Raw genomic sequence first — 21,752 nt, 5'->3', positions numbered from 1 at the left:
CACAGCTCTCGTTACAGTATCGAGTGTGTTCGAACAATCACTTGGCATTTGACTCGGGCGGTACGAGGGAAAGGGATTTGCGAGAAACTACGAACTAGCCACAATAAGTTAAGGCTTTACATAATCTGACTATATCGGGAAACTCATAAGGAAATAGCATTAAATATTGCCATTGCGCGAACGCACGTTGTTTTGAACAAATTTGCGATGACAGTTCTTATACAGGATTGGTATGTATGGATATACAAACATTTATGCCAGTTTTAAGATAAAGGTAACAGGCAAAGGCGAATAATTACATTGCTGAACCCATTAAAATTTTTTATTTTGTTGTGAGAGAATAATAATTTACAAAGTGGATTGGAAAATAGCATTTCAATCCCTGCTTCAGTATTGGAATAAGTTACTAGATTATAATCAGTTTGGAAACAAGATGTCAACATGCAGATGAAATACAAAAGAAATTTAATCAAAAATTAACTTTCTAACTAACCAAATACATCGTGATAAACTGGATCTAATTGCTATCTCAGGACTAAATTACACCATCAGATGTTACTAGATCGTGGGACAAGTGAAAGCGCGAGAATTAGACTTAATCACGAGTGTAGTACCATCATCATCATCATCGTCTTCAAGGATTAGGACTTTTGGCCTATTCTACTTCAGAATTTTTCACACTAAGCGTATAAGCGACGAATGGACGTCCAACGTTCCTCTTGCCGATTGCGTTGTGTTGTACCGTCGCTTTAGTTGTTCTATGATTAGACATACATTGGACGTGATCTTTCCAGTTCAGTCGGCGTTTTGAATTATATTTATAATATCTTCAGCATTTATTCTTGTCTAACGTCGGTATTCATTTCATAACCCAAAAATGAAAATCCCACAACATAGAGGAGGAATTTCATTTCTGACGATTCGATTGGTCGAAACGGATCAGATGTTGGGCTCCAACATTCGAGACTATGCAGTAGCGAAGGTAACGATATTACTTTGTAGAGTTTAATCAATGTTTCTTTCCTTGCAAGCCGGGCGGTGTGGCCGTGTGGTTCTAGGCGCTTCAGTCTGGAACCGCGTAACCGCTACGGTCGCAGGTTCGAATCCTGCCTCGGGCATGGATGTGTGTGATGTCCTTAGGTTAGTTAGGTTTAAGTAGTTCTAAGTTGTAAGGGACTGATGACCTCAGATGTTAAGTCCCATAGTGCTCACAACCATTTTTTTTCCTTGCAATACCATCTTTATTTAATAGATGCTGTTGTTGCATATGACCTACGCCATAGAAGATATTTTGGTCCTTGTTTCAGTTATTTTTATTATTAAAATCCATATTGAATTAAAAACGCTAAGAGAGGCCGTGGAAAAAGCACCAACAACGGTTGCTAAACTATTGGAAAGGTCGAACAGAACGCGATATTTCCCGAACTGTGATATAAACTGTTCGAACAGTTCGAGTCGTGTTCAAACACAGCCCCAGTTTATCTGCAGTGGTCGAGGGAAAGTACGGATCGTCGACGTGCCACTTGCTGGATCAGTTGTGGAACTTGGTGTGGGTACGGAGAACAGAGCAGGTGAGACCGTACAGGAGGTGGGGCATAGGATGTTGACGGCGGTAGCGAGTTTGGCGAACTTGAGGCAGTGGGGCAGTTCGCGACGGTCCGATCGCAGGTCGAGGACGGCAGCCGCGTCGGCCTTGGCTGGCTGTCGGTGTTACTGCAGCAGCCGCCGCCATCGCCGCCGCCGCAAGTGTTCAGACAGTTCCTCCGGGCGGGTTCCGCGAGACACACGTAAGGTAGGTCGCGTCGCCGGCCACCATGGCTGCCATAGAATAGCGCAAACGATAGGCTGCTGAAAACATTTTCTGTGAACACCTTCAGTGTCTTTACGGTACAGCATCACGGAGCCCCAAAAGGCTGCTGTAATGAATATTTAGTGGCAGACAGTTTCGGTCAAGCCACTCTTCAGGTCACGTATTGATACTACATCTAGTTTAAGGAAGGCTTCTTGGCGTCAAATACGCTATTGTTTCTAATTGTAGAATCTGTCTGTTCAAAGTCGTATCATAAACTGTCAGTCGGTCAGTTTATAGCATCATTCTGGTTTAACACTGTAGTGGACTGTCCATTGTAGCGGTTACTGTCCTCTGGAAAATGCATGAAATAACAGACGCATCTGTCCGTATGTGACTGATGCCCCAATGACATACAACAATATATCTGATGCCAAAGGACATTCTTTAAACGTTATGTGATATTCATGTGTGACCTGAACATGTCGCTTGACCGAAACGCCTATGAGTAAATGTTAATGAAAGCAGCTGCTGCAGGTTTAATGAAGTCATTCTTTAATTTGTGCGTGTATGTAGCGCTGTAAGTGCGGATCGGTTGGAGAGGGCAGTTACTCAGCGCACATGTTGTGGACGATCCACGGTAATGTCCAACGAGTTGAGGCACCGGAAAAACTGCAACGTGTGATGACTTTTATATTACAGTGTCTCATTCATATTCTCTAAACACGTTAGGTGCACAATCGCCGCTGCCCAAAGACAGCAGAAATTATGGAAGCTAGGGGAGAGTTGCCTAAATTGTACCACTTTTGAGGTTTTATTTATTATAGGCTAGAAAGTAAGTCACCGAATTAGTTAATCAATGACATCGTCAACTGCGGTGTGTTGTTCTTGGTGTCAGATCCTAAGAATGGAAATTATAAGAAAAATAAACAAAGCTATAATTACTACATAAACGTCTGAAAGTGATAGAAATTTAGGAATCTGGTTTTATAATATGTATCACTATGTGCATAAATTGTACCACCATTATAAGTTATGTCTCTAAGGTTAAAAGAACGTCCTAAAATACGTTTAAGGTAATGTACCACATTTTCTTTCTTACATAATTGTTTGCAGGTTTTGGGTAGTTTTAATTTCAGTTAGTTTCATGTTCCATGGATCAATTTGTACGATAAATGGTAATGCTGTGGGGCAAGTAATTTTACACTAACATCGCAAATTAATTTGTATGTATGGCTACACGCTAAACACTTATAAGGGGTTTCTATTTTTAATTTTTTTGTGTATCCAAATGTGAGTTAATAATTCCTACCTACCTTCTTTTACACTCTACAATAACAGAAATTCTTCTACAGAATAAGAATTTTCAAGTAGAAACTTTTTCAGGTTTTTTCAAATTTTACTTCGTTGTCTGTAACACATTTTATATCACCAGGTGATCAAAAATTTTTGTTGCAGCTTTATGCATCCCTCTTTGTGCTAATGATGAGCGTAATGTGGAGTAATGAACACCATTTTTCTTTCCGGTATTATTATTACATACATCATTGTTTTTTGTTTGAGCTGTAGTGCTTACTTGCTATAAACGTCATGAGGGATTAAATATACTACGAAGAAGTAGACGGAATGGCCAATTTCTTAAACAGATGTTTGCAAGATGATCGTGTGTGAACATCATATATTATTTTTCTAGCACGTTTCTGAGCAACGAAGACTTTCTTTCTTAAAGATGAATTACCACAGAACATTATTCCATGTAACATTATTGAATGAAAATATGCAGCGTATGTTAGCTTACTGATTTGTCTCTCCCCAAGATTTGCAATGCAAATGTGGTTGAATTAAATTGTTTTAGGAGTTTCAAAACGTTTTATTTTTTCAGTTTAGATTCTCATGAATATGGACACGTAAAAATTATGAGCTTTCCAATCTATTTATTTCCTCACCATTTGTCACGCTTGTCATTGATGTAATACCCCTAGATGTGCAGAACTGAATGTGTTGTCTTTTTAAAATTTAGGGTGAAACCATTCGCAGAAAAACAATCAACGGAATTTTTAAGAACATTATTTGCCATTTCTTCTGTTTCTGTATGTATGTTTAGATTGATTTCAATACTAGTTTCGTCCACAAAAAGAACTAATTCGTCTTGTTATGTGTTAAATGTAAGATCGTTTACGTATATAACAATAGTGGACATAAGATAGAACACTGGAGAACCCCATACGTGATTTCTTCCCAGTCATAATTGCGTCCACAGCCTATATTTCTTTAATTACTAATTACAACTTTCTGTTTTCTTTTGGTTAGGTATGACATTATTCATCGGTTGACTGTATCATCAGTCCCATAAAACTGAATACTGTGATTCACACAGTCAGATGCCTTAGATAGCTCACAGGTAATAGCAACCGGTGCTATTTTACTCGTATTAAAATATGTAGCCTACATTCCCGTACTGTTTGTTAGAATACAATGTAAAATTAGAAGTAAACTGGTCAAGTTACAAATGTAATGTATTGCGAATACATAGAAAGAAGGATCCTTTATTGTATGATTATATGATAGAGGAACAAACACTGGTAGCAGTTACTTCTGTAAAATATCTGGGTATATGCGTACGGAACGATTTGAAGTGGAATGATCATATAAAATTAATTGTTGGTAAGGCGAGTGCCAGGTTGAGATTCATTGGGAGAGTCCTTAGAAAATGTAGTCCATCAACAAAGGAGGTGGCTTACAAAACACTCGTTCGACCTATACTTTAGTATTGCTCATCAGTGTGGGATCAGTACCAGATCGGATTGACGGAGGAGATAGAGAAGATCCAAAGAAGAGCGGCGCGTTTCGTCACAGGGTTATGTGGTAAGCGTGATAGCGTTACGGAGCTGTTTAGCAAACTCAAGTGGCAGACTCTGCAAGAGAGGCGCTCTGCATCGCGGTGTAGCTTGCTCGCCAGGTTTCGAGAGGGTGCGTTTCTGGATGAGGTATCGAATATATTGCTTCCCCCCTACTTATACCTCCCGAGGAGATCACGAATGTAAAATTAGAGAGATTAGAGCGCGCACGGAGGCTTTCAGACAGTCGTTTTTCCCGCGAACCATACGCGACTGGAACAGGAAAGTGAGGTAATGACAGTGGCACATAAAGTGCCCTCCGCCACACACCGTTGGGTGGCTTGCGGAGTTGGTAGTTATTGACGTCTCCCTTACAATCTTGATTAAAAAGGGGGTTTAACAACAGCATATTTCAGTCTCTCTGGAAAAATGTCTTGAGTTAGTGATATATTACATATGTCAGATAGGACAGGGGCTTATTATATGGGAACAAATCTTTAGAAGTGTATTGGAAACATCAAAATCAGGTGAACTTTTATTTTTTCAGAGATTGTATAATTCTCTTAAATTTGGAAGGAGAAGCTGGTGATACAGCCAAATGACTGAATTTTATGAGTTACATTTTCAACCTACTGCTGTGATTTTTCTCTTGATCTGTTTGTCGCCATGTTTTGTACCATATTTAAGAAAGGTTTATTAAATACATTTGCTATCTCTGGCTCATCAATTATAGCCCCTCCATTCAGTTGAATAGTGATGTTAACCTGTTATGTGGCTGGTTGTCCCATCTCTCGTTTCACTACATTCCTTATGGCCTAAAGTCTGTTGTCGGAATTACTGATCTCACGTTATGTGTGTGTTATTGATTTTTTTAAATATCCTTTCTTATTAATTTTGAGTAGTTTTTATAGGGTGTATCTACCGCAAGATCTCTTATTGTTCTTGCCAAAAGATGCATTTCCCTTTTCCTTTCACAAGATATTTTAATCCTTCTAGCGATATATGATTCTTCATATGTCTGTTTAATGTCCTTTCAGATTAGCTTAGATAGAAAGCTATTTTGAAATAAGGGTATGAATTTATTATATTAGCATGTGGTTCATTATATACATCATCCCAGGTCATCTCTTATAAACTATTCTTAAAAATATTTATCCTGGAAACATTAATTATAGTGAGTGAATGCAGCTGTGGGGTATTCATGTTGTAAGGCACTATGTTATTTATTGTAACTAACAGTGCATCATGATCAGATAGAGCATTTATTACTGGGTAAACAGTTATTTTCTTACAGTGAGCTTCACCAAAGGAAACATCAGTTGGTGTCCTACTGTCTTTAGTCACCTGTGTTGGAAAGTTAATTACTAAGATCAAGTTGAAGGATCCAAATAAGGTTTCAAATCATTTTGTCCTACCAGAATCCCTTAGAAAATCTACACGAAGTCACCACAGACTATTGTCTGTTAGCTTCTGTCTGACAGATGGGACAGTAAGGAAACAATATTTCTCACAAAACAGTTCAAAATTTATCAGTGGTGATCTGTAAGCAGAGAATTATTTTTCGGTATTAATTCACAAATAACACCTCTATGTACTAATTAGTACAAAATCTACTTGTCTCAATGTTTTCCAACATGTGTTCTATTTTAATATACGAGGGGCGTCCAGTAAATAATGTAACACACTTTTTTTCCCCTGAAAGTGGGTTGGTTTTATTCAGTACACCATACTGTCCCGCACCCTTTGGTCTTTAAACATGGTTTCCAATTAAATGCGACGGCCTTAAACCATCTTACTGGGAGCACCTGTGTGCCCACATGGCACCACTCTACTTGTGGACGTCGGAGCTGACTCAGTAACATCCCCATCATCCACGTACCGCTTCGTGGACGAGGAAGAACAGTCGGATGAAGTTTTGTGAGCTTCTCTTGAGTGTGCAGACTTGTGCGAGACCTTGCGTTGGAGAAGTTCGTTGTGGCGACGAACACGCTGAAGTCCAACATAAGGGTAGCATGAGTCACAGCCTGTGCGACCGCCAGTACGTGCAAGATGGGACCGGTTTGTGCGACCTTGTTGCGTTAATGATAGACGCTTTGCCCAACGACCCACCGAGTTTTTGATCACTGCCAGGTCTCCGTGGACATTCTGCAGTTGCTTTTTTTATTTTATTTGCCAAATGAAACAACGATAGCTCTGTGCTTGGAACGCCATTTTGATCTGCGTATAGTGCCGTAGTGCCGCCGTCTACAGGAGCTTCACGGAACTACATGGGCTGAAGCGGGAATATTCCACGATGTCCCACAGCAGATTCGGCGTTTTTTCAACCGAAATTGGCCGAGAGATAAGATATATGTTGCATTACTTACTGAACACCCCTCGTATATAAAACCCCCTCCTTTTCAAACATTAGTTCTGCACGAGTAAGCTGCTGAAGTGTAATCTTTTACGAGTAACTTATCTAACCTTGTGGTTACGTGGTTCTCAGATAGGAACAGGATGCCTATCTCTTCAAAGTTCTCTGAATTTTCCAAACGGACAATAAGCTCTTCTGCTTTATTACTCAGTCCTCTAATACTCTGATGCAATAAACTAACCTTACTTTTCCGTCGATTCTTAAGCATTTTATGGTGCTCTTCTGTTATTTTGACTTCTTTCAAAACAGAGTGCCTGAAACTTGATTCTAACCTAACACAGGGATCTTGCTTTGTGTACAGGTGGAGCTCCATATATTACCTGCAAGAAGCTCAGCCAACCTGTCTCTCCCTCTCCTATTCAGGTGTAGGCCACATCTAGTATATCACAATCTGCCAATTGAAGCAACGGTAAGTGCAACGATCTGAGATGTCATTTCAATCGGCAGTAGCCCGATCAACTCAGTGTTCACACGGCTCACAGCACTTTTAAGTCAGGCTTGTCATGGCGCTGCAAGACCTGCAAAATATTACGTTTGTGTATGTAGTTCTTACTCCTACTTCATCCAGGTCACCCCTAATGATGTGATTACAGTCCTTAGCCGGGCAGTTCCCTGGTTCAGCACCTACGGTCACCTGATCCTTCTTTCCAAAACCTTTGTACAAATTCCGTTTGTCCTTGACACCTGGCTAGGGTTAGCACTTGGCTTCATGATACTTGTGACTTGGTACCCCGTTCCTGATTTGTCTTGTACCCACTGAACTACACCCCTCCTATGGCTACTGCCTATCACCAAGACTCTTTCCTTTGCATGGCCCGTCCCGCCGGAGGTTCAAGTCCTCCCTCGGGCATGTGTGTGTGTTGTTGTTGTTAGTTAGTTTAAGGAGTGTGTAAGTCTAGGGACCGATGACCTCAGCTGTTTGGTCCCTTAGGAATTCACACACATTTGAACAAGGCTCTTTCCTTCCTTTGCTGCACCCTGCTATGACCTGCAGCTGGATGAGGCTCTTGTCCTCCAGCTTCAGGTAACACCTCAGATATATTCGCTACTGTAAGCACAAACGTAAATGAAGTTGAAGAGCTCTTCCCCTTTCGCCCATTGCTTGTTACGTTTACCCAGTTCCCAACCCTCCCCCCCCGCTCCCTTGTTGCAGCCTAGCTGTCTGAAATTTGGCTTCTTCTAAATTAGCCTGTAAGACACAAATCTTCCCCTCCTGCTGAGCTGTTCTTTTTATAGAGCCTACAGTTCCAAGGGAAACCTCGATCATTTCCCCATTAGGTTCACCACTACACAGCCTACAAACGCCATTCGATCTTTGACTACCCCGCGGCAATATCCGCACTTATCACGCATTACAACAGAGATTACACGCTTAAAAATAGAATTAAATCTCTTAATACACTTTACGCTACACTAATTTTCGTTATTTACGAGAATGTAACTTTTAATGTAACTTCAATGTACACAAAACTGTACGTAAACAAACTACTAGTGCGAAAGTCTCTAAAGCAAACAACTTCAGGTTTACGTAACTACGTGAAAATATGAGCTTAATAATGAATGGACACGCTCTAGTTAAATTGTTGGAAAGAAAAACAGAACAATTAACTGGATTTTCGAAACTAAAACATAAAGAAAAACGATTGGAACCCTACGACTGGACCTTACCATCTTTTCGAGTTATGTGGACCATTACGCAAACAAAAGCTTAAAGATTCAATAACAAACGTATTTAATGATTAATTACAATCTAAATAAATTATGCTCAAAAACTCAGACGTCTTGTCTGGATCATGGCTGGCAACCTTTCTTTTCCTGTTTTGTAGAAACGAACCACATCGAATACAGATTCATTATTGAAAACCAAGATTATTTCATTTATAGTCACCCATAAATAGAACATTATTTTGCTACCTTTCCCATAGCAGTAATTCTCCTCGCCATTCACGCAAAAAGTTAGATGAAAAGTCCGAAAACGACAGGTCCGAAAGTCCGCCCGAAAGAACGGACACAATTTAGCTCCAGCAGCCATTGTGATTTAAGAAGCAACAGCCAATGTCTGAAATTCCTTTGTTTCTTAATTCGTAATAGCTGCTGGATCAAATTGCTGTTTGTTCTTTCGGTCATCATCCCTTCAGTGTAGATGCGCACCAGTTTCGAACACTTGCGGGAATCGGCGCAATTCCGCGAGTAATAAGGATAATGGGCGAGAGGCCCTACGTTAGTAATGTGTGGATAGGTTGAGGATTTGGGTCTGACGGGAGGCGCCGGCCACTGTGGCCGAGCAGTTCTAGGCGCTTCAGTCCTGAACCGCGCTGCTGCTACGGTTGCAGGTTCGAATCCTGCCTCGAGCATGGACGTGTGTGATGTCCTTAGGTTGGTTAGGTTTAAGTAGTTCTAAGCCTGGGGGTCTGATGACCTCAGATGTTAAGTCCCATAGTGCTCAGTGCAATTTGAATCGTTTGAACGGAGGCCTGCTAGAGTAGTCCGGGTAGTTGTAATGACCACTGTGGCCCTATGGCTTAGTGGTCTGAGCATCTGACTAGTGAGCAGGGGTCCCGGATTCGAATACAGGTCCCCCACAAATGTTCGACTTTTCCCGTTGATTTCAGTCAATGCCTCCTCCCTGCCAGTGTCTAAAATTTCCTTGTTTCTTAGATGAAAATTACAGAAACTCGACGTTGTCTTCAGTCTGTTCCTCGACGCACAGAACTAATAGCAGACAATATGGCTGTAAGAAGCAAGTATTTCACAAAACATGGCATAGTACAAGACGTACGAATTTTATGATAGTGGTACAGATTAAGAGCCAATACAATATAGGAAGAGAGAAAACAAAATTAATATGAAGTTAAGGTGCAAAATGAGACGAAACGCATTCTACACTACTGGTTCAAATGGCTCTGAGCACTATGGGACTTAACTGCTGAGGTCATCAGTCTCCTAGAACTTAGAACTACTTAAACCTAACTAACCTAAGGACATCACAAACATCCATGCCCGAGGCAGGATTCGAACCTGCGACCGTAGCGGTCCCGCGGTTCCAGACTGTTGCGCCTAGAACCGCTCGGCTACTCCGGTCGGCTACACTACTGGCCACTAAAATTGCTACACCACGAAGACGACGTGCTACAGAGGCGAAATTTAACCGACAGGAAGAAGATGCTGTGATATGCAAATGATTAGCTTTTCAGAGCATTCACACAAGGTTGGCGCCGGTGGCGACACCTGCAACGTGCTGACATGAAGAAAGTTTCCAACCGATTTCTCATACACAAACAGCAGTTGACCGGCGATGTCTGGTGAAACGTTGTTGTGATGCCTCGTGTAAGGAGGAGAAATACGTACCATCACGTTTCCGACTTTGATAAAGGTCGGAATGTAGCCTATCGCGATTGCGCTTTATCGTATCGCGACATTGCTGCTCGCGTTGGTCGAGATCCAATGACTGTTAGCGGAATATGGAATCGGTGGGTTCAGGAGGGTAATACGGAACGCCGTGCTGGATCCCAACGGCCTCTTATCACTAGCAGTCGAAATGACAGGCATCTTATCTGCATGGCTGTAACGGATCGTGCAGCCACGTCTCGACCCTGAGTCAACACATGGGGACGTTTGCAAGACAACAACCATCTGCACGAACAGTTCGACGACTTTTGCATCAGCATGGACTATCAGCTCGGAGACCATGGGTGCGGTTACCCTTGACGCTGCATCACAGACAGGAGCGCCTGTGGTGGTGTACTCAACGACGAACCTGGGTTCACGAATGGCAAAACTTCATTTTTTCGGATGAATCCAGGTTCTGTTTACAGCATCATGATGACCGCATCCGTGTTTGGCGACATCGTGGTGAACGCACATTGGAGGCGTGTATTCGTCATCGCCATACTGGCGTATCATCCGGCGTGATGGTATGGGATGACTTCTCGGTCAACTCTTGTTCGCATTGACGGCACTTTGAACAGTGGACGTTACATTTCAGATGTTTTACGACCCGTAGCTCTACCCTTCATTCGATCCCTGCGAAACCCTAAATTTCAGCAGGTTAATGCACGACCGCATTTTGCAGGTCCTGTACGGGCTTTTCTGGATACAGAAAATGTTCGACTGCTGCCCTGGCCAGCACATTCTCCAGATCTCTCACCAATTCAAAACGTCTGGTCAATGGTGGCCGAGCAACTGGATCGTCACAATATGCCAGTCACTACTTTTGATGAACTGTGGTATCGCGTCGAAGCTGCATGGGCAGTTGTACCTGTACACGCCATCCAAGCTCTGTTTAACTCATTGCCCAGGCGTATCAAGGCCGTTATTACGGCCAGAGGTGGTTGTTCTGGGTACTGATTTCTCAGTATCTATGCAGGGTCTATGGAAGCGCTATTAGTTCGTGGGCTGTTCCTGAGAAAATCTGCAAAAAGAGTCCCTCCCTATTTTTTCACCGTCAGCAGCGGATATCTAGACAACTAACCGCAGCAAATTTCTCAAATTTTCACGGTAAATCCTCTAGGCATTTACCTAAAAGTGTCATCCTTCTCAATAATATTTGTCCGTTACTGAAAAACATTCAAAAAGTGTAGCCCCGGATTCAAAGACGGCTATGCAAAGCAAGTATCTTAACGTTACATTCCTAAGATCCCGATCAATAAAGAACTTGAAAATTTTCTTGACGTCTTTATCCATTTCCGAGCTACAATGGTTTTACATTTAAAATACACAAAGTCGACTGTCAGGCGGAAACCTAGTTCATAAAGTGACGTAGCGTGGAGAAAAATGTTGAATATTTTGCAAAGTGACCCTGTTATCATTAGAAGGGTTCTGGAATCCCGACATTGTAGTACTGAAGCACATGCAAAACTTTTGTGTACGTAATATTTGGTCTGAGGCGTAAAATGAATTTAACATTACTTCTGTGAAACTGAAACACTAACATAATCACCTTTTCTGTGCTTTGACGGTAGAAGGTTTCCGCTGGTTTACATATATATATACCGCAAGTCACTGGCGGAGTGTACGTTGTATTGATACTATAAATGTCTTTCCTCGTATTGAGCTAGGATATAATGACCGTATATTTACTTCTGTTCGTGCCTGATTCTCTCGTCTTATTCCCATGATTCCTACGTGATACATGGGGTGTTGGTAGCATAACGGTAGCTCAGTCTTCTTCGAGTGCAGGTTTTCTTCCAAGGATTTCCATTTTTTCCTAAATATTTTTCTTACACGTCCATGTTCTTCACACTTTATGATGCAGTTAATAAGTAAACTTTCTGGATGGTCCATTGTCAAACTGAAGATGATAATTTATTGTACAGGAGGAGAACACATTTCATAACGTTTTTCTGGATGTTTTGAAGATGCTTAAAATTAATGAAAAAAATACACATAGCGTGCAAAACAATTTTAATACCCTTTCACTCTATACCCATACAGTCAACTCATTAAAAAAATCTTAGATGACACGTAATCCAAACCCAGAGTCATTTCTACAGCTAAATATAAAATGGCAACTTGCTATTGCTGTTACTGATACCACTTGACGTATCACAAAGAAAACCAACGCTTAAACCTGAAGGGACACTCAAACCTGCGACCTCGCCTTTATGAGGTAGTTGCGCTGAGCCCAGACAGCAGTTGCCAACTGAATTCTCAGCCAGCGCACATTTTTGCCCTCTAAGCTTCAGTCCATTACCACGAAAGTTGTTCGTTGATGTTTTAAAACATGTCCTATAATCCTGTCCTCCTTTTAATCAGTATTTATCAAATATTCCTGTATCAATGATTCTGCGGTGGACCTCCTTATTTTTTATCAGTCAATTTCCAGCATTCTTCTGTAACACATTCCTACAAATTCCTCGATTCTGTTCTACTGCTCTGCCACAACAATTGCATATATTACTCTTACTTCATCCATGACGCACTGATCTGCTTAGGACGTACGGGAATTCCTTCATGTGCTAGATCGTTCCCAAATTTAAAATTTATCGCTATTCTGATTTCTGCTGCTCCTTATTACTATACCAAATAGTTCGACTCACCCAAGCAGAGCGTGTTCACGTGAGCATGTGGAAATGACGAGTTCCTCTTTGTTCACACCCATGTGGGGCCTCGCAAACCGATTTTTTGTTCGAACCAGTACTATTGGCAGGCTTTTTGTTTCTTTTTTTCCCACTCCCTCGTCTGACGGAGGGCAGGCTTTTCTAGGGCTTGCTGTATGCCCTTTCCAGCCGTAGGATTTTACAGCTTATTTTTATTACATTTATTTATTTTTCAAGCAATTCAGTCCATATTTCATTTTGCTATTACAATAGTGTCTTTCATTTTGATACTGCGATTTGTGTTATACATTCTTTTATGGTTACACTGATATTGTTCCTTCTAATATAAGTTTTCCGTAATCATAATTCCATAATGTTAATTAAACGTATTGTTCCTTTTAACATAATATATATTTATTATGATTCCAGTACAATAATGTTACATTATAAATAATATGTTAAATGGTAGTATAGAGAGAAGAGAGAAAATAGGAGGAGAGTAGGGTGGGGTAAGCTTATGCCTAGTGGATGAGGAGTGACAGAGTCTTAATCACTATTTACAATTACTATTTACAATGTTCAGTTACTTGGGGCTAGTTGGAGCACCATTATCCGTTCTCTCGTCTAGGTGAATTTGGTTGTGGTGTTAGCTATGAGTGGTTCCAAGATGGGGTCAGGTCTGGGTAAGATTTGGCAGTGTTCTGGGCCATTGTGCTGGAAGGGGTGATGTAGTTGAATTTGAGTTTTCGTCGGATCCTGAGGTTGGTGGAGATGAGTTCTTACATATCAGGCCTTTTGTTAAATGTTTGTCTGCAGTGTCGTGCTCGTAGCTTGACCATTCTCGTTTGGAGTGGCTGTACCTTGGCATTGCTTGGTGTGATGTAGGGGAGTTTAGCAATGCTGCGCGGGAGTCTCCTCTCAATACTTTATATTCTGCTAGTTTTTTGGGCACGTATGCCTCCCAGAAGGGGCTGGGGGGGGGGGGGCTGCTGCGTACTCTCCAGTTCCGGTCGTACTAAGGTTTTGTACGTGTGTACTGCAGTTTGTGTGCTGCAGCCATGGATGCGACTTTGTATCGAGCGGATTAGGTTCTGTCATACTCGGGTTTTGTTTAGGAAGTACGTCAGGTAGGTCTTCCATTTAAAGTGTCTGTCCAGAAAGACACCGAGGTACTTGGCTATGTCATCGAGTCTTAAGGGGGTGTCCTATAGTGTAAGTCTGATGTCGTCCTCGTTTTGTTGTCATGTTTGTGTAAGATGTCTATGTCTGAAAAGAACTGTCTGAGTCTTAGTTGGAGGTACGAGTGTGTCTTACGCTGTATGGTTGTTGTTCGTAGCTCAGTGACTCAGTAGACTGTGTCATCTGCTTACAGTCATGCCGTTTCGTTTTGTGTCGTTACGATATGTACGTCAGCTGTTTATAGGATGTACAGGAGGGGGAACTAAATGCCTAAATGCCATCCTGAGGGAGCCAGCTTGTGTGGTGAACGCTTCAGAAGACTGGTTAACTACATGCTCTCTGCAATTACGCTCCATGTTGTAGGCTTTTATCAGTCTGACCATTTTAGCTGGGATATCCTTGTTAACCAATCTAAGCAACAAGCCCTAATGCTAATGTTTGTCGAATGCTCATACGATGTCCAGGAACACTGCAAGTGTGCATTGTCCCTGATTGAATCCTATGGTTATACTATCAGTCAATTTGAAGAGTGGGTCGCTTGTTGAATGGTTGTGTCTGAAGCCTGTCTGCGTTAGGGGGAGTAGTTCTCGGTTTTAGATGTATGTTCTTAAGCGACTGGTTAGTATCCGTTCGTAAGTCTTGCCAATTACGTCGCGCCGGCTAGTCTCAGAGTTTCAGTGGTTCGCTTAAGATGTGACTTTGTAGTTCCCACCAAAGATGAAGCTAATCTGCCAAACGGAAGAGTGACTGCATGTTCTTTGAGACATGTAAGTGCTTATCGGTGCTTGCATACATAGTATAAAAGACGTCTATAGCAGACGACTTTAAACCTTATGTCAGTTACGTTGTTGCTACTTAGCAGAAGGGAAATCACCGATTCTCCGTTTTTTAAATGTAGTCTTGAGCTGGACTTCAATGCCAAAACAGTTGCTCTAGTCTTATAACGGAAGGTGATTCTTATTATCCACTATGACTTTCTAATATTAACTTCCTGTAATAGTGTATGATTTTTTCCCTAAAATGTTTTCGATGTTGCAGAGCCACAGTCATACAGTAGTTTTTGAAATAATACACCGCCATTCGACTGTACATTTCTGCATGTTCCCTGTGTACAATCTAGATTTCAGCTCTCGCGCCATTATCGATTACATTCATCTTAGACTATTAACGTATTTCGCTGTGTACTGTGCAGGAGGACATGTTATTTCACGCCATTATCGAGTACAATATTCTGAGATCAGGCTTTGGACTGGTTTCCCGAGATACGATGCGCTTTTACGGTAATGTGCTGCATTCCTACAAGACGTTAATTTTGTATCACTTACATCACGACCAGAAAATGTGTTGAACTGTGTACAAGTCATCCTGCGAAGTACACAGCAAAATGGTGTTAATGGTCTAAGAACATAGGACTCGATAATGGCATGAAATAGTGTGTCATCCTGCACAGTACACAGGAAAATATATTAATGATCTAAGACCATTGTACTTAATAACGGAGTGAAGGCCGAAATTTAGATCGTGCACAGGAAATGTACAAACAATCAAATGGCAATGTATTCCTTAAAAAAAGCTATTCCCTTGGTTTGATGTTGGTTATTTAACGACCCGTCGGTTTCTGCAGGATATGGTTATTTGTGTAAGGTAGTTAACAGTTCAACATCAACTATGTTACTGCTTCAGTACTTATGTTACATTTATCGATTTTATTTAGGTGAACGAACGATGAATTTTCCGAAATCACATTCCGTTCTTACCTTCAATTTTTGTTGGCTTATTTTGCTTCTTAGGTTTACAAGTGAGCAGACTGCGTAACATTTCAGCATACTGGTAATGTGCTTTGCAGTGACGTAAGTCTTATCCTCGGAAATACTTCAACTGATTAGCACCCTAGTATACACACGCTTGGAGGTCATGAAAAGTCGTCAGGGGCAGTAAAATAGCTGCCAACGGCCTCTGAAACTCACGAGAGGGGAAATGTTTGTGGAAAGTTCACTATGAAACTTAGTCTTTCAAGAGTGAGACTTTCGGTGGTTCGTCAAATCCCAGCCCAACGTGCTCATTATTTGATAAACGTTTATACTTATCGCATTAATTTATCCAACAGCGTAGCTCTGGAAGCAGGGTTGCAAAATCTTACAGTTTCCTTGGTGCCATACACTTGGAAGTAGGTACGATTGTTTGCCCACTTCATAGAAGAGAAGAAAAAAACGTATTTAAATACGTGGAATACACACCTTGTTAATTATGACGTAAGATCGAACGATTATTGATAGGTAATTAAAAAAGTGTGGAATTACAGTTTTCAGTCTTAGAGACAGAATACGATTGCTCCTCTTCTAGCAAAGCCACGGGCAAATGCAGTCGTTTCATAAGAACCTGAAGATATCTCAATTCAGTAGGGGACATACCTGTATGTTGTCCAGGAATCTAACACCTATTGCAAGAAAACTACAACTACACTTGTACCTGTACTACCCAAACTTACTTTAAGTGGGTAGTGAAGGGTACGCTGCCATATTTATTTCCCCCTTCTCCTATTCTATGCACGAAAAGTCCATGTAAAGCTCCGTATAAGCTTCAATTTCTCTCATTTTTCCCATCGTGGTCATTTCACCAGACTTATGTCGGTGTAGTGGTACGTTATCTGACTCTCTTTGGAACGTACGCTTTCGGAATTTCAAAATAAAATTTTCCGTGATACACAACGCCTCTGCTGTATCGGCTGCCACTGGAGTTTGTTGAGAATACACGTACTGCACTTCCTAGATGAAACCCTGACGAAAAGCGCCGTTCTTTTTTCATCTTGTCTGTCTGTTCTGCTAATCTTATCTCTTACGAATCACAGATTGATGCAGAACGTTCCTAAACCAGTCGAACGAGGGTTTTGTAAGCTACATGTTTCATCGGTGAACTGCACTGTCTTAAGCTTCTCACAATGAAATTCAGCCTGACGATTTTTTTCCTCCAACTAATTTTATGTGGTCATTCAACTTTAGGTCGCGTTGGTCGAACACTCCTAGATATTTTACTATTATTTCATCTTCCAGGGATCTTTCACCAATCGTTCATCGATTAAAAAAAATTGGCTTTTCGTCTATTTAAGAGCGACACGTTACACCTATTTAAATTTAGGGTCAACTAAGCAACAACAAAGCAGTGATCCTCTGCAGTTCTTTATGTTTTTTGTTGTGTTTTGGCACTGCGAGTACCATGTATACATTTATAATTCGCGAACTGTCTGTCTGAACTTTGGTTTTAATTTTTTTGTTGTTTTCAGGGGAAACCATTTTCATCAGATACAACAACTTCACCTAATGAAATAAAAAGGACATTTATTTTACTTCATTATAAAATATAGAACACAAAGTCTTAGAAATACACAAGTTTATGCGGTTAGACGAACAATTATATGAGATAATTAGTCTACAAAGTATATTGTCTGACTGAAGCTACAAATTATTAATCCTTTATTCCTTTTCGGTGCCCTGTTTCGAGCCAATATTTTAATGCTTCTGCCAGAATAGTGTAGTGGTAGTGTAAATTTATACTTAGAAATGTCGAAGGTACTTTTCTACATGTGTAATTTTGTCCTACTTTATACTTCTGCCCTACTTTACAGCTGTTAGTCTTCGGCTTATTGCCATATCAAACTTCGTTTCAGTAGCACTAAGAATTGAACATTAGTTAATTTGAATTATGTTTTGGAAGGTGTTGCCAACTGTTGAATTTTATTACATACTGATATGCGTATATATTGTGACATGAGTGATCCTTTTGTGTGTGTGTGTGTGTGTGTGTGTGTTAGAGATAGAGGGGGAGTTGTTACGGTATGAACCGGTACTTGACTGGCAGTCAGAACGCTCTGGTTCGATTTTTTTTTTAAATCATCATTCCATTCCTGTGCTAACCTCTTCTCATACTGACACCCTGCGTCTTCACTTACTCGTATTTGCTGGACGTATTGCAACCTCTGTGTTCCCAACAGTTTTTACACTCTGTATCTCCCTCTAAACATGAAAGTTTTTCCCCATGAGGTCTTAACACATATCCTATCATCCTTTCCCTTCCTCTTATCACTGTTTCGCCATGTCGGGTCAGTGAAAAAAAAAACAGGAAATTTACTTTTTTAAAAAAGTCGCTTATTCTATAGCTCGATTTAGACAGATCTTAGGCATCTGTTCAGAGGCTAAAACTGAAAAGAAAAAGCCAAGTGGCTCCAGAGACATTAGCATTCAGTGTTTTGCTGCAACGCAAAAGAACCAGATAAGTCAATTTCTCTGGCGAAAGAAGCAGACAAGTCAGAGGTCACTCATCCGACTACGAGAGGGCAGAGGAAACGGAATTCTTGAGCAGTCGCTCCCATCAGTAAACGGGAGGCACGGGAAAGCAAAAACTTCGAAAAAAATATCCGTGTCGAATATAATAACTTCAAGCGGCGATTTTCTATGTATTCGTTCAGTGTCTATGTTCTTCAACCAGTGAATCCTTTTGTTTTGTTTTGTTCTGAATGCATTGTGAAAAATGACGAAAATGAAATGAGACCATTCCTTTTTCACACTGAAGAGTTCTATGCAGGGAGTCTCAGGAGGGATGGTCAATATTCACCGATATGATCATTAGAAGCAAAAATGTCCCAAAATTTGGGCTTTAAAATACACACATTCAGAACTATGAGCATTTTTTATTATAAGAAATTTGTTTCACATAACGAAGATGAACAACTGCCCGTAGCTCTTAACAGCCCTTGTTTACTGTTTGTTCTTTTTCTGATCCATACTTCGGCGCTGCCGGCCGCGGTGGTCTAGCGGTTCTGGCGCTGCAGTCCGGAACCGCGGGACTGCTACGGTCGCAGGTTCGAATCCTGCCTCGGGCATGGGCTGTGTGATGTCCTTAGGTTAGTTAGGTTTAAGTAATTCTAAGTTCTAGGGGACTTATGACCTAAGATGTTGAGTCCCATAGTGCTCAGAGCCATTTGAACCATACTTCGCCGCCCAGAATATGGGAAGCAAAAAGCCTGCAATTATGTTTCACAGTATGGATGATGCTCTTGATGTATGTGCTTTAGAGCCCATATTTACTAACTTTTTACTTTGAATGATCGTTCCTGTCATATCCCTGAATATTGATTAATCCTCCTGGGACACCCTATATACTTTGTGATTCTGCTGGTGGTCAAAATAAAAAGTTTCCCATATTCCCCTTTATTCATTATGTAACTGTCAATCAAATTCGTGGCTTGGAAAAGGTAAAAATTAAATTCCCTCTACGTTGCTAAGGTTATTGGAGCGAGATATAAATGCTGGATTATGGAACCGGGAAGATTTCAAGGATGTTATCGAACATCCGGATGTAAGCCATCTCCTTTGACTGTGGTGAGTGTTTATCAAGAAACGAGAAACACTGTTAGACTCAAATTACACTGCAAAATACCATTTCAAAACTCAGTCTATTAAGGTAATGTATCTGAATGCAGCCACTGCTGTATGCTGGAATAGCAAACAACTTATCACGGACGAATGCAAACTGACGTCATAAGGACTCCATTACGTTGTCAACCGATGGATGGTCTGTTTGAAATGCCCACGTCTGTTTATAATGGTGTGATTAACTTCAGAATTTCTTGCTTGTCTAGTGCGCAATAGCTTCACATTTACCTTCTGTTCACTGTAATTTAACTTGTACAATTCCCTTCCTTATTGTAGGTCTCCTACCAGTTTCGCGGCTAGAATATAACAAATTGCAAAGCCAAATTAAGTTTTTCCGTCCTGATAGTGTGAAGGTTTTTATTCAGCTGACCCACGGATAAATACAAGCGACATGAGTGCTATCGCTCTATCATTACAACCAGAAATTCATTTATTCGTGATTATTGTGGAATTATTGCATCTGTTTCGCTTGACTTACTTGCGTCCTTGCTCCTACAAAGTCATGTTTCATGGCATTCTAGTGAATTACTCGTACTTCATTCTGGGAACACTGTCGATGCCAACAGCGCTAGTTTCATGTTCAATGTTCCCAAGACCTTTAATTTATGAAATAGAGTATTTTATATCCTTATATTTTGACGTAATCACAGGTTGAACTTTAAAATTTATTTCTCGTAAGTTTTATAAAAAATGACTTGCCTGGTATTTTCTCCTGACCCTTCATACGTTCCTCCCTTCGCCGATTCTGCTGGGAACTCCTTACCATGTCAGTCCATCAAATTTTCAACGTTCTTATGTAGCAGCACATGCCAAACGCTTTGACTCTCTTGTGTTCAGACTTTCCCACTGTGCATGAATCACTACCTTACAAGGCTGTGCTCCAAACACGCGGTCCTGGAAACTTCCTCATATGAAGGCCTGTTCCTGTTGGTTCGTCCGTCACTGCGTGATCACCGATTCTGATGCTAAGTTACTCGATATTCTCATTTCTTTATCTATTCATTACTTCTGTCTTTCTCCGGTATACTCTCAATCACTGTTCTATACTAATTAGACAGTTCATTCCATCGAACAGATCGTGCAATTCTTTTTCACTTTACTGAGAATAGTAGTCTTAACATTAGCATCTTTCCGCTCTGAATTTCAATCCCGACACTTGTACTTTTCAGAATGAGATTTTCACTCTGCAGCGGAGTGTGCGCTGATATGAAACTTCCCTGGCAGATTAAAACTGTGGGCCCGACCGAGACTCGAACTCGGGACCTTTGCCTTTCGCGGGCAAGTGCTCTACCAACTGAGCTACCGAAGCACGACTCACGGCCGGTACTCACAGACGAGTACCGGCCGTGAGTCGTGCTTCGGTAGGTCAGTTGGTAGAGCACTTGCCCGCGAAAGGCAAAGGTCCCGAGTTCGAGTCTTGGTCGGGCCCACAGTTTTAATCTGCCAGGAAGTTTCACTTGTACTTTTCTTTTATTTCAGCCAGTCCTTCTTCCACGTATAAATTGAACAGTAGAATCAGAGAATTTCGTTCTTGGTTTTCCGGTCTTATTGTTCCTTTTTGGATCTTGTGTATGTTATACATTAGCCGTCTGTCCCTGTAACTTTCTTCTATTTTTCTCAGAATTTCGAGCATCTTGTACCATTTTACACTAACTTTTTTTACGGGTCGAGGTAATTCCACAGGATATATTGCCTGCAACTGAAAACTGTTACGATGATCTCTCCTTTGGCAAAAGATTCCGGATGAGTCCTTCATATCTCCAGGACGGGCTGCCAGCGGGGAGGTGACCTTGAGAAAAAGATGGGAATAACGAACGAAGGTGTAACATTCTACGAACCGGAATGTAAAATGTCAGCAATTTGAACGCAGCAGGGAAGATATGAAATCTGAAAAAGTGAAATTCAGAGGTTGAGTCTAGAAGTAGTGAGGATGAAATGAAAAGAAGATAAGGATTTCTGGTTAGACTAGTATATGGTAGTTAACCAGGGGCAGAAAATGGTATAAAGGGAGTAGAATTCGTTATGAATAGCAAATTAGAATAGACAGTGTTACTGATAGCGTAGTTC

General features: G+C 41.0%; 1 protein-coding gene across 1 annotated transcript in view; it reads left to right on the top strand.

The window, feature by feature from the left end:
• The first annotated feature begins 1,731 nt into the window (after positions 1-1,731).
• LOC126091124 (phospholipase B1, membrane-associated-like) overlaps positions 1,732-21,752 on the top strand; it is a 140,079-nt gene continuing 120,058 nt past the window's right edge. The window contains exon 1 of the mRNA XM_049907037.1: positions 1,732-1,792. The gene's annotated coding sequence lies outside the window, so the exon portion shown is untranslated. The remainder of the gene's footprint in view (positions 1,793-21,752) is intronic.

The sequence above is a fragment of the Schistocerca cancellata genome, chromosome 1, assembly GCF_023864275.1.
Source record: "Schistocerca cancellata isolate TAMUIC-IGC-003103 chromosome 1, iqSchCanc2.1, whole genome shotgun sequence".
NCBI classification, from domain to species: domain Eukaryota; kingdom Metazoa; phylum Arthropoda; class Insecta; order Orthoptera; family Acrididae; genus Schistocerca; species Schistocerca cancellata.
Note: the sequence above shows the minus strand (reverse complement) of the source record. Positions and strands in the feature narration are given on the sequence as shown.